Source organism: Periplaneta americana, chromosome 9, assembly GCF_040183065.1.
Source record: "Periplaneta americana isolate PAMFEO1 chromosome 9, P.americana_PAMFEO1_priV1, whole genome shotgun sequence".
Taxonomy (NCBI): Eukaryota; Metazoa; Arthropoda; class Insecta; order Blattodea; family Blattidae; genus Periplaneta; species Periplaneta americana.
Genome location: NC_091125.1, coordinates 74697888 through 74712933, shown reverse-complemented (window position 1 = coordinate 74712933; position 15046 = coordinate 74697888).

Sequence of the window (15046 nt, the reverse complement as noted above, 5' to 3'; positions counted from 1 at the left end):
TCCTCCTCCTCCTCCTCTTCCTCCTATTTAATGACGCCGTATCCTTCCGTTATGGTAGATTTTGACGTCCAGTTAGCAATTTATAAACTCATAGACGCTATAAAATGCTATTATCAGTTATTTTAATAGAAACATAAGTATAATTGACTATATTAAATCACTGCAACTATACGTTAAACTTGAATACCGTATATCTGATCGTAAAATTTACTAACCGCACTCACCCAAATGCATGCCAGAGCCAACGCGCACACTAAACGAAGTTCAGTGGATACCGACGCAGTACTGCGTTCGCATGGTAAGAAGAATATTATTTCCCTTATTTTGACTCAAAATTTCCCAAGGCGATCTTGAACTTCCCACTCTCAACAGATAAAATACAGAAGCAGATATGAGAATTCTCCTAGCCTATCTTCTATTAAGTCAAATATTAAGATCTGCACATAATGAAACAGTGTCTTTCTTCCGATAATTTTAATTGTTTTGAAGATAATATACTCTAGTTATTTTTCAAGAAATGTATTATTTATGTTAATATAAAGTATAATATTGTTATTTTTACTGAATAAGCTAATACTTTCAATATTTATATTTTGAAGGAAGAGGAAAAGAAATTGGTTGGGCCACTGGCTGAGAAGAAACTGTCTACTGAAGGATTCACTGGAAGGAATGATGAACGGGAGAAGAGTTCGGGGCAGAAGAAGATGACAGACGACATTAAGATATACGGATCATATGAGGATATAAAGAGGAAGGCTGAAAATAGAAAAGATTGGAGAAAGCTGGGTTTGCAGTATAAGACCTGCTCTTGGGCAGAACACTAAATTAAATTAAATGATTTACTTAGATAAATGTAAATAATGTCTCTTTTCGGTCCTCAGTGATTTATTAAAAGTATAAAGGGATAGTATAATCAAAATGTTTGAGAATCGGTGACACACAAATAAACGAATTATTTTCTGTATTAGGGGAAAGGAACTGGCCACCCTACCCGCATTACCTCCTGGCCTAGTTGCCTCATAAGTGGTGCCTTCTTGTGGTTCAAACGTGTCTTCGGACAGTTGACTGAACAACAATTCTATGTATTGATTTAAATGTTTCCACAATTGCTCGAAAGTTTCCGTTTTAGGTGTGTCAACAATGATTGGTTTTAACAGTAAATATTTTGATTACGCTGACTATTACACTCTTACTACGTCATACTACTTTTGACCAATAAAACGGTACGAAAGGACGTATTTCAACCAATCATGGCTGATTATCGCACAATTTTATCGCGTCCCTAGCATTTGTTTAATTTTATCGCGTCCCTAGCATTTGTTTCTTTGTTTGCCAACATTTGAAACTGCGCTGGTCTGGACATAATATATATATATATATATATATATATATATATATATATATAATTACAAACCACTCCAGTCGATGCACAGCAGTTTCAAATATGACTCGCATTGGCATTCAAGAACAAGAATTAATAAAAATCACTGATCATACCTATGCATCTTCTGAAATCCGATTTACAAATAAATGAAGAGCACCATTCGGAAATCCTAAATAAGTTGAATACACCATGTAGGCCTAAATCAACGAGTTCCACTTCTATTACGCACACGTCCAATATAACATCAATTGAACCACCAATCATATTCAAATTTGAAAATTGTACATTCAATAATTAATCCTTTTAAAATTATTCATTCGGAAATTCTGAATAAGTTGAATACACCATGTAGGCCTAAATCAACGAGTTCCACTTCTATTACGCACACGTCCAATATAACATCAATTGAACCACCAACCACATTCAAATTTGAAAATTGTACATTCAATAATTATTCATGTTTATTTTTTATGTCATCGTCGTTAATTAAAACTTTTCTAACACTTGTGTACAATATATTAGGTTATGTTATAGTTTCTGATGATATTATGGATAGTCACGTATCAGAGATTGTTTAATATTAAGATTTATTGAAAATCATCTGTCAAGTGACGTTGATTACTGGGATTCGGATAATTGAAGTGGAATGTTGCATTTTAATAAAAATGAAACTGAATCAACAAAGCCTTCTTGACTAGTAACATTGTCATCGTGTATAATAGATCGAGAACTTCTCGACGAGAAGGCATTGCTCACTACTGCCATCTAGCATGCATCTAGCGTAATATTTGTAATGTTGAGATGGTATAATAATACATTTGAAGACAGTTGTATTTTCGTAAGTCAATTAATATTTTATTGTATTGGAGTACTTCGTTACTTCTAATCTTTATATACTTTCTTCTAATCGTGTAATAGTCAATTAAATCCCACTCGAGTTTTGATTTTCTCTAGATAAATCAAAACGTCTAGTGAGATTACTGTTGATAAATAAAAGTAGGTACACGTTTGGAATGACAGATACATTTCCGAAATGTCACAGCTGAAGTAACATTCTTATTTGTGTTTGTATCAAGTAGTTACTGGTCCCAAATGAAACATAAACTATGCATCGTAATAAATAATTGTATAAAGGAAATAGCGTATTCAGTTCTTTAAAATGATAAAGAAGTGTAGCGAAGTACTTAATTACATATAAAAATTATATTTAATTGATATAGGCCTACAAGAAAGGCATTAAGAAGTCTGAAGGACACGCCGGGTCTGGCGGTTGACGCATTTGCCAACCGATTCGGAGTTGCGCTCGGGCGTGGATACGATACCAGCTTGGACTGTTTACATGATTGGGTTTATTTCCGAGATTTTTATTAAATTTAAGGCAAATATCAGGTAATAACATGACACATACTCGCCCTCATGTCGCCAAATACCATCTCGTTATCAACAATTCCATTGACGCTTAATAACCTACTAGCTGATGCAGTGTCGTTAAATAAGCAACTAATAAAACAAGACAAAACCATAAATACGGAACATAAGGATATATATATATGTGTGTGTGTGTGTGTGTGTGTGTGTGTGTGTGTGTGTGTGTGTGTGTGTGTGTGTGTGTGTAAGTAAAGACGACATAGTTGTGTTCATTCTGAGACATTAATTGTATTTCTCTTTGACAAGCAATAGAATTGATTTTGTTTATATTGTTTCCCCCGTATGACAGAATATACAAACAATGACTAGCAGATTATATTAAAATGAAATTGAATCATGTTAATACTCCATGGGTAATCTGCAATGACTCGACTGAGTTATTAGCGCCCAGGTCTGGTGTATTGTGTCTATAAGACTTCAGCCCAATTTGGCTAATTTATATACCGAGCGAATTTCCATATTATTTAAAAAACACGTTTAAATGTTCAGTCAAATTCGCTTTATGAGCATACTATCTGTAGTATTAGTAGCAATAGTAGCAGCAATAGGAGTAGCAGAGGATGGGAACTTCTTTGAAAATCAGCACAATATCTCTTTCTATTATACCTGTATGGAGTTTACACTGTATTCTTTTACCAGATCTCTTATTTCTTATTAGATTATCTCTGCACAGATACTGGCTACTTGTGTTTTTAAAATATCTTACCTATTTTATTTGTGGTTTAAAGTGTTTATAAGATTTAGCATAGTGAATTAATGCAACTTTTTTTATAAATACGGTACAGTAGAGCGTCTCGTTTAGGCACAGTGAAAACGTAAACGAAGTGCAGGTAACGTGTGGGGGAAGGACGAGCCGTACGATAAACACGAGGGATGCACAAGGTTTTAGTTACATTTATGGCGGAGCATTAATTTAAATTATATTTTCCAAAAACACACAAAACAAAATTCCATAACGTTATCATATACCTACACATTTTGACAAGCAATTGTAACGTTGAAATAATTCAATATAACAAATCAAATTTTGCTACTTATAGATATGATGTTCTTTCAAGCACCATTTTTTACGGTCATGAATTTCATTTCCTGTATGACTAACTGTAGTTTTGTTAATTCGGCCACAGTAGACGGTGATATTATGTTAGTCATACATAGAATGACATACATGACCGTAAAAAATGCTGTTTCAAAGCAACATCATATAAGTAACAAAATTCGATTTTTGTTATATTGAATTATTTCAACGTTACAATTGCTTGTTTGTTATATATATATATATATATATATATATATATATACATATATATATGATAATGTTATGAAATTTGTTTTCTTTTGTTTTGTGTGTTTTTGGAAAATATAATTTCAATTAATGCTCCACCATAAATGTTGTAACTAAAACCTTGTGCAACCCTCGTGTTTATCATATGGTTCTTCCTCGCCCCACACGTTACCTGCACTTTGTTTAAGTTTTCACTGTGCCTAAACGAGATGCTCTACTGTAAGTTTGATTTACAGTGGTAATATTATCGCTATTCAAGTTAAAGTTCCTACACGTTGGGTATTTTACTACCAGTAAGAGTGAGGCGGCTATCTTTACCTCTGAAGTCATGGAATGCATAGAAAAAGCGGCCCGAGCACATCATCAGTAGTAGCTGCCGTAGCAGTGGCAGAATCAGTAGGCTATTACTTACAGTAATACCACAAGTGTCAGTGGAGGCAGCGGTACCATAAATATAATCAGAATGAAAGGGAGGAATTGAGGAATTAATGTGGCAGGCAATATTTCGAATGACTCGGGGGAAGGGAAACCTTCTCCACAAACATTTTGTGTACGAAGAATAAGAAGAAGTGGTGGTGGTGACCGTTCGACTGCATTTCCTCCTACGTAAAGAATTCTAATACGAAAATTAATTAGCCCAATTTCTGGAAGATGCGACGTACAGAATTCCGAGCTCTAATAGCCCGACGTCAGCTTCTCTACCAACTGGGCTATTCTGTGTCGTAGACATGATATGGATTGAGAATCGAGGTGGAACAAACACGAACTTATGACTAGAGTATTGTGTTAGTTTACTTAAGGGGAGAGGATGGTATTTTTGATGAAAAATGACTAAATTAAAAAAAATCTTTAAAATACTCTGTGATATGTGTGGATTGCCATTTTTAAACTTCCTGCATTATGGATTTTTAAATCACTCGCCCACTTTCATTGTTGTTTCCGATAAATTAAATTTTCAATTTTTTTCTTTAAAATACCCTTTGATATGCGTGGAATGCATTGCATAACATTTTGTGGGTATTTGTGCCCTTATCGGATGTTGAGACGTCATTTTTAAACTTCCTGCGCTATGGATTTTTAAATCACACGCCCGCTTTTATCGGTTTCCAGTAACTTCATTTTTTTTTGCTACATTGCCAGACAAAATGGATATAATTTCTGAACTATTAAAAATACATGCAAGAAATTTAGAACACACATTCTTTAGATTATTAGGAAACTTTTCTCTGTAACAGAATTTCGTTAATTGATTTCATTTTAAAAATACGTCCGTTTGTTTGCAAGAAAGGAAATCAGAAAATTGTTACTAAATTTTAATTGCTTATTTTACAAACGTAGGGACTAATATCAAAATTCTATTACAGACAGTTTCTAGAACATACTTTTGCAAATACATTGCAAAAACTGTTTGACTCGATCTTTAAAAACGGTTTAAATATATCGGTTTTAGTACAATCCTGCATTGGGTATATTTTTTTCAAATTTGGGCCCCCAAATAATTTTTTTTTTCAAAATATTTTTATTTGGTTGAGTTTCCACAGCTATGAGCTCTCTACATACAAAAAATTAATGATTTACACCAAATAGGAAAAAAGATTTAAGAAATACCATCCTCTCCCCTTAAAGCCTGCAAGCAACCTGCAACAGTGTATACCGACAGTACATGTATGTATGTAGTATAGCTCGATGGCATCCATCGCTGTTTAGTCCAGATCTGTTGTTCAGTGAACATACGAAAACAAAACAAAGCTAGGCGGTTGGAAATGATTGCTCCAATAGAAGAATTTGTTAGCGAGCAATTCATTAGGAAATAAAGTAGTGAATTTTATCAGGAAGAGGAAAATATATTTCATTTTAAAAACTTAAAATGTTTACAGTCATTGATTGTAATGCATAGAGACTTGTATAGCACGCACTCATAATTTGTTTTATTTTATGTTTGTGCTGACATCTATATTTTTCTATTTGTTAATTCCAAATTTTAATTAGATCTAAAGTGTCTAGAGGCGTTTTCTATTGTAAAACTCAGGGGTATACAAATTCTGGACATCAGGTAAGGCATGGCGATTAAAAAATTTTATGTGACACCTGAATGTTTTGAGGTCAAAATTGTTTAAGACTTCGATTTCTTTCTGTCACTGCGACTAATAACTTACATAATATTAACAAAAGCGGTTGTAGGAAGAAATTCGAATGTGCTTTTTAAATTACTATTGTTACATTTGTTGCGCATTTCAAGATATTTTACTACGTTACTTCAGAGCGTGTCAGAAAATGTGTGTTTGCATTGCATAAATACTTAATATTGTTTAATATATTTCAGTAAATGTGGTAGCTTCTGATATTTTTAGTTTCGTCTATACCTAGTAAAAATGATCTTTTATTGCATATAAGCTACCTTTAAATAAATAATTTGTTATTGTTGTAATTAAATATTAAATACAGATATAAACACACAGTACCGGAGTGTGGGAGAAGAATGCTTGGTTCACTGGAGCGTAAACTGTTGACTCGCAACTTGTTCTCCGTACGAAGCTAGTATGATCGATGTACACCTAACTTGTATTCAAGTAACCAAAGGCAGGACTACTTATGACAGTCAAACAGACTTCCAAATTTTAATGAGGGCGACAAATGGCTGGATAATTTTGCGTAGAGCACTCCCATTTAGGGACAAGCTTCTTTCACATGTCGTAAATTCCAGCCTTAGTTCCCTCTCGAAGAAAGCCATGCCAAGCATTTCTGTCGCCATTACAAATCCATCGCTTTCGGTAGGATATCAATACCCCAGTGGCGGCTCAAGCAACTTTGTCTGAGTAGTGCCAGAACATGCGTCAGAAACGAAAAGTAACGATAATGTATCTTTTATATCGTGAATATTTTATACAAATAATAATAATAATAATAATAATAATAATAATAATAATAAACCTAGTAACAAATTAATATATAAATTCACGGAACTTTGAAGTTTTCTAAATTGTTCTATCCTTGAATTCAATTTTCCTGTAATTTTCAGCAAAGAGTTTAATGACTTTCTGGCTGCAATTGGGGATCATAACAGGAGCTAGTAAAATTATACAATCTATACTAATAATAAAACTGTAACCAACACTTTTCGGGTAATTTTCGCTTTTGCACAAATAAACGGTCTAAACACGTACAATCAACCATCCTGAGACTGAAAATCGTATTTTTGACATTTTTGTTTGTATGTCTGCCTGCCTGTATGTATGTATGTATGTATATATGTATGTATGTATGTATGTATGTATGTATGTATGTATGTATGTATGTATGTATGTATGTATGTATGTATGTATGTATGTATGTATGTATGTATGTATTCAGATGGTTGTATAACAGTTTATACTGTCGTAGTAGGCTACGAAGCGTGCATTCGTTTCTTTTATAGTAATAATGAAATCTGCCAGAAGCACAACAATTCATAAAATAATAAAATCAGCAGTAAAAAGGAAAGAATTTATCGATGACAGGCTATCTATCGTATTTAGTGCTTAAGGGTAGATGGTACGATATCGTATTTATAAATGCCCACGCCCCTACAGAAGAGAAAGACGACCATATAAAGGATAGCTTCTGTGAGGAATTGGAATATACTTTTGATCAGTTATCCAGATATCATACGAAAATTTTATTGGGAAATTTCAATGTTGTACTCTTAAAAAAACAAAGGAATGATTCAAACTGGTGATTTTTTTCATGTATTTCGTATCATCAAATCCTAAGCAATAAACTGTATAGACATTATAGTTCTGCGTCAACTGGATCACGCTGAAATCACTGCCTATATATGAAACTAGAAGCCTCCAAATGATCCCTTTTCATTTGCACGCACATACAGTTGGTCTCATCGCATTTAAATCCAAAGACTGGGGAGATGTATTAGCACATGAGGTGTACTGTATACTCCGTAGCAGCCATTCCTTAACAACCCAAGCAGTGTGCTGAAAAAAAGAAGTCGCCATCGATGCCTAATTTTTGCACACTTGGAGTCGCATGCTGTTTTAGGACGTTCAAATACTCCATCTTGTCCATAGTTGTAGCCATTTCATGGTATTCACCTACCCCAGTCTCCGACATACATTCCCATATCATTATGGATCCTCGCCCATGTTTTATTGTGGGCTGTAGATTCTTAGCTCCTCGTTCTTCTTTCTCCATACCTGTCGCTTGTCAGAAGAAACAAATAAGAGAAAAATTACACTCATCAGTAAATAATAGGCCTACTTGTTTCCAAAACTCACGTGGCTTGCTAACATACTGCTTTGCAAACTCTAACCTTTTCTTACTGTTGACTTTGCTTACCCATGGCTTTTTCCGGCTTATACGTCCATTCAAACCAGCTCCATGTTATAGCATTTTAATGTATTTTCCTAATTAATTTTTTAATACATCTTAAAATTGAGCGTTGCTAAGTAACGTTAGTATGACGTCAGAATTGTGTGTTGAATTTCATTCTCCTTTCTCACTGTCTAGAATAAATTAATATATTTTGGTCTTTTATAAGATTCTTGTCACTTGCACGAGGGTCATTACATCACCAATATTTTTTTCATATTCTCATATTTTCTATATACTGTATTATGGCACAGTCATAAAATAATTCGTTATACATCCGTTGATTTTGAGGAATGCACACTGTTCAAGACCTTTTAAAATCATTGTATGCAGTGTTTTCTTGACAGTCCGGGACAAATACTTAAATACCGATACATTTTTCTTTACATTTTGCGAGATAAATTATCTGTTTGTCAGTCAACTGTGCATATTTAAGATCCTGTCTAGCTTCCGTCAAGAATCCTAAAAAGACTGAACAGTCAACGGAGATGAAAGCTCCAAAGCCAATGCAGCTGGTGATATCGGCCATTAAGAATCTACGAGAGCCCGAAGGTCCTACTCCGAAGAAGATAGCAAAGTATATCATGTCGCGCTACCCCACTGATGTCAGCAAGCTGCAGCGGCAGGTAGACATCGCATTGAAACGAGGAGTGACCTGGGGAATCCTGAGGACCGACAGGAGCCGATACAACTCGAAGACCTGGACTACGGGTCACAGCACATGAGATCACACAGACGACGCCGCCGCTCTCCTTCTGGAAGCAGGCACAGGAGGGGAGGACGCCGTGGAAGCTCTAGACGCAGGAGACGTCGCCGCTCTAGTTCCGAACGCAGACGTAGGAGCGGAGGGCGTCGTCGACGACGCAGCTCTCCCATCCGTCGGCGAAGACGCTCTCGCCACTCAAGAAAGTAAAGAACGACTCCAAATAGAAGTGGGTGTCAGCAGCGGAACTGAGTCGGCCAGAGAACAAGTTATGCTTGGATGTTCAACTAGCACCTTCCTCCTCTGTTGGTTTTGAAAAAAGTTAAACATTTTGTACCAGATTCTACTGATCCAATAAAATCTTATTTCATTTTATCTGTTTTATTTTATACTCCATGTACCTCTATGTAGAAATGAACTTAGTATATTAGTAGACCAATACTAGTGAGATTTAAAAATTTGAGAATTAGAAAAATAATCTTGAGTAATTTAAGAAAAAAACAAGGTGACAGTAGGAAGGACCAATACTAGTGAGATTTAAAAATATGAGAATTAGAAAAGTAATCTTGAGTAATTTAAGAAAAAAACAAGGTGACAGTAGGAAGGACCAATACTAGTGAGATTTAAAAATATGAGAATTAGAAAAGTAATCCTGAGTAATTTAAGAAAAAAAAAAGGTGACAGTAGGAAGGTATGTGCCATATGAAATAAGAAATGAACGTAAGTTACTACTTTCATTCATGAATGGTAAGGACCATTTTACAAAAATATATGAAGACAAACTGAAAGTATAAGTGGAAAGTATTACGACCTAGAATTTTGTAAAGATAATGATTAATCATCTGGAATTTGGAATAAATAAGAACATATCAGGGCAACTAAACCGGCAGAGCAATGAACATGAAAAAATGACGAGATCAACAAAAACTAGAATGATGACGGCAGAAAACCACAAACAGCTGGAAAGGAAGGCAGACGAGGAGAAGAAAAATGTGCGAAGTGATGCACAGGTAAATAAAATTCTTTCACCATTGACAATTGTACATAAGATGGATATAAGCTTTGTGTCATTACAGAAACTCCTGAGTGAATCGAGGATTGGGCACAAATGCACAATAAGGTGGAACTAAAACAGATCCTTACGCACACAAAACGTATACTGTTGAAACTGAAGATGAAGGAATAATATGTAGTTAAATTAAATGCTATTTTAAGGTAATAAAATTTGATGTTTGATTTGCGTTGCGTTTATTTATGAACGAGTGAAAGTCAGAGATGGAATAATTTTACAAATATACACGCGGCACATATGAAGTATTATTATTCAATAAGATACTGGTAAAGCGACTATTGGAAAAGTCTACACGTAACTAGTAATGATAATGAAGTTAGGTTAGTCAACTTCGCCACATCAAAAAAATTTAATTGTGAAGAGTACAATTTTCCAGTGGCAGCTGAAACCACTTTGAGTAGTGCCAGAACATTCAAGTCAGAAACGAAAAGTAACAATAATGTATCGTTTTATATAGTGAATATTTTATATAGGCCTAAATAATAATTTAATATGATAAATTCACTGAATGTTTGTTTTCTAAAATGTTCTATACTTAAATTCTACTTTTCCTGTAACAGTGTAATTTTCAGCAAAGAGTTCAATGATTTTCTGACTAAAATTGGAGATCTTGCTACCAGAAGTGAACTAAATCCATCACACCTTTCTTAGACCAATAATGCCAGATACAATAAAAAAGAATACGAGGAAAACAGAAGAAATAATTTTTAATATCAGATCAACAGATCTATTTGTATTTTTGCATAAACATTTTAGCACCTTTTATTTACAGTATATTTATGTTCAAATCTAGAGTTAGTCTTTCCATATGTATTTACTTTCTGTTTATCTTCTTATGATGAAGAAAGTGTATTTTATAATGGAGTATTTATTTTATTCATATGATATTTCTCATCAACACAGCACAATTACATGCATAATTATAATATATGACGCCACATACCGCACTGTTTGCCCTGTTCGCGTTCTTTTCAATAACGTATTTGCCGGAAAGAAAGTTAGCTCTGGCATGGAACAAATATTCGTTCAGGTTGCCATACGTACGACTATAGTCGTACGCATACGACTTCTTGACTAATTGTACGAGGTACGACCGAACTCTGTCATACGCTACTTTGTACGACTATTTTAATGAAGAAATAAAATTATTTTGAAACTTATGTTGATCTATAATTAAAATAAAATCAAAGGTTATTTGTTCCTTTTTAGACAAGTTTTCTTCATTCAGTATGTCGTTGACTAATATAAAAAAACATGCTTTAAAGGCATGAAAGATGTTTTGAAAATCGATATGACGGCTACGCTTGCCATGCAACTCATAATTGGGCATTTTCAGTTCAGTTCTAGGTTTCATTGTACTGCGCGGAGATCTGCTATCTTCCTTATATATTCGGCAATGGAAGTATTTTATCAATGAAATATTACCGCAGTAGGATTAAGAAGTCTAAACGCGCCGATATTATAGCGATGTCGGATTTGAGTGGACTGCAGGTGGATTAATTTGATGTAATTATCAGCTGAAGCATTGATTAATATTAGCCTAAATATCTCCGTCGCGCTGGCCAAAGACAAGTTTCTGCTGACTTTCAGTATAATGATGTTGTTTCTTATCAAGCGTCATCGTGCATGCTTTACGGAGTTCACAGTGTTTATGAATAAATGGTAATTTGTTTGAATGTTAAATGTCATTGTTGATGTGAACAATAATTAGTAATATTCTTCATATGAACAAAACTTTGCTGGTATAATTATAAATAAGCTTATGAAGCACTTTTATTAGTGTATTGTGAAATAGTTTGTACACTCTATCTGCAAAAATAGTAAGATGAGAACTGTACGCCAATTTTATGCTGAAGTACGACATTTTTCATAAGTTGGTACGACGGTTATGTTTCCCTTATCTGGCAACCTTGTATTCGTTATTTAGTGATGCCATCTCGAATCGAATTGTCAACTGAATGGCACGGATAATACCTTTCCCTTTGCCCTTTGCACCACCGTGAAGCTCACTGCCATCGTGATCTAGATCGAGAAGGCATTGGTGAAACTCCATCGAATGGATTATTACAAAACACTTTTGCGCATACCTATACAGAAGTGATTGGGAAAATAAAAAGAGGTTGGAAGGAAATTCCGTCAAAACTGATGGAATTTCAAGTTTTGACTGAATTTCAATGTAACGGTCGGGAAAAGAATGTCTTTGACAGGTGACGGATTTTCTGCCGGAATTTACGATTTACATCATCTTTTGATTTTTTTAGCTGCTGTTGTTTTAATTGTTCAATTTTCGGGGGATTTTAATTTTAATTTTAACAGCCCTGCCTGTGCCCTCTGATCGGGTGACTGATTTTCTGGCGGAATTTACGATTTACATCATCTATTGACTTTTTTTTAGCTGCTGTCATTTTAATTGTTCAATTTATGGGGGATTTTACTTTTTATTTTAACAGCCCTGCCTCTGATGCCGTCAAAGCCTATAAGGCTGAGCAATCTGTTATACAGGGTGTTTAAAAAATACGGGGCATAATTTCAGGTATGTATTTCCCTCATGTTGACAATGAAAATAGTTCATTACAACATGTGTCTGGAAATGCTTTATTTCCGAGTTATGGCCTTCACAACATTGAAATTTACCGGAACGTTTTTCTTTCCGCAGGTCGTTGCCGTCAAAGGAGACATTAAGAGGGCACTCTGACAGTTCATTCCGAGGCGAAGGTTACATTCAGTGTTGTGTAGGCGTTAGACTGTATGACATGTATTCAAATCAAGAGCTGGCAGAGATACACTTCATGTACGGTAAGGCGGACGGCAATGTTGCGCTGGCTCGTCGTTTGTACCAGGAGAGGTACCCACAGCGACAATGTCCAGATCGGAAGACATTTGTACGTCTCCATTACCGTCTGTGCGAGTATGGAAAATTTAACTCTCCTGGTTTGGGAAGGGGACGACCAAGATCTACAACTCCAGTAGTACAGGAGGAGATTCTGGAGGCTGTGAACATGACTCCTTCTATCAGCACACGAAGGGTAGCGTTGCAAGTCAATGTTCCTCATACGACTGTCTGGGGACTGTTGAAAGAGTATCAATTGTATCCTTATCATTTGCAACGTGTACAGGCCCTGTCACCAGCAGATTACCCTGCACGAGTTAGGTTCTGTCAGTGGTTCTTGCAGCAGTGTGGTGTAAATCCGAACTTTCCTGCCTTAGTATTATTTACAGATGAAGCACAGTTCACACGAGATGGCATAACAAATTTCCACAATCAGCATGTATGGGCGTATGAAAACCCACGTGCAACTGTTCCATCTCATCACCAGGTGCGGTTCTCCCTCAACATGTGGGCCGGTATCATTGGTGATCGATTAGTTGGACCCCATGTACTTGTAAACAGACTTACGGGACAGGCGTACACAAACTTCCTGGAAAACACCATACCTCATGTTTTAGAAGCCACTCCACTGATCAATCGTCAACACATTCACTTCTTGCATGATGGCGCTCCTGCACACTTCAGTCGTACGGCTCGCCGGTACTTGGATTGAAGGTTTCCTGATCGATGGATAGGTAGAGGTGGTCCAATCGCTTGGCCTCCACGCTCACCTGATCTGAACCCTCTCGATTTCTACTTGTGGGGCCATTTAAAATCATTGGTTTATTCGTCTCCGGTGCCTGATTTGGAATCCCTTCGGAATCGAATTGTGGCATGTTCTGAGGACATACGCAATACTCCTGGAGTTTGGGATCGTGTTCGCAGGTCAATGAGACATCGATGTGAGGTCTGTATTCAAGCAGGAGGTGGACATTTTGAACATCTTCTGTAATGACAACGACCTGCGAAAAGAAAAACGTTCCGGTGAATTTCAATGTTGTGAAGGCCATAACTCGGAAATGAAGCATTTCCGGACACATGTTGTAATGAACTATTTTGATTGTCTACATGTGGGAAATACATACCTGAAATTATGACCCGTATTTTTTAAACATCCTGTACAGTGATCAGGGCTGTGATGTACCATGTTAAGGAATCCCCTGTTTCAGATTTCCTCGTAATCAAATCAGAGATTAACGAATTATTATTATTTTAGTCATGATTGGTAAGTAAGTTGTGTTAAAATTTGCTTTTTATTTGTATATAGATATATTGAGTGAGTCTTTTTTTTTATTTTGACGGATTCTGACAGATTTCCAGGTGTTAGACTGATGGGGATACAATTTATGTGTTGGCAACACTGGTTGGAAGCTGACTCGAATGACAGACATGTACAACTATGCAACAGCACATGAGCGGGCGAACGGCATTGTTACTCTGACACGGCGCGGCGCCATAGTTCAAATCGAGGTTCTGCTGGAATCACTCCATGATTAACCCATATTTTTTATAATATTTGTGATCTTATAGCGTTCTGAATGTACAGTTAAAAATAATATTTAATTATATTTCATTTAGGCAGTGCCATGGCACGAGGGCACTACCCCTAAAACCGCCCCTGCAACACCCGAATCATGACAGGCATGATAACCGGCAGCGAAACTTAGTGCCTGATGAAACAGGTTTTCTGTTCCTTTACTATAGGTACGGGTTTGTTTACTTGCGCGTGATTAGCAGCCTCGGTCCAGGGTACCGAAGCGTATGGAGTTACGAACGCACGGACGACTGTGATTGTATATCGAGGGAAATGAGAGATGGAGAATGAAGTGAATTCATACTTCGTGTAAACAATTAGTCACAGTACGGTACAAAATAAATTTTCACTTTTACAGAAATAATATGCATTTCTAATACCGGTACAAAAAATAATTGCCTAACATTAC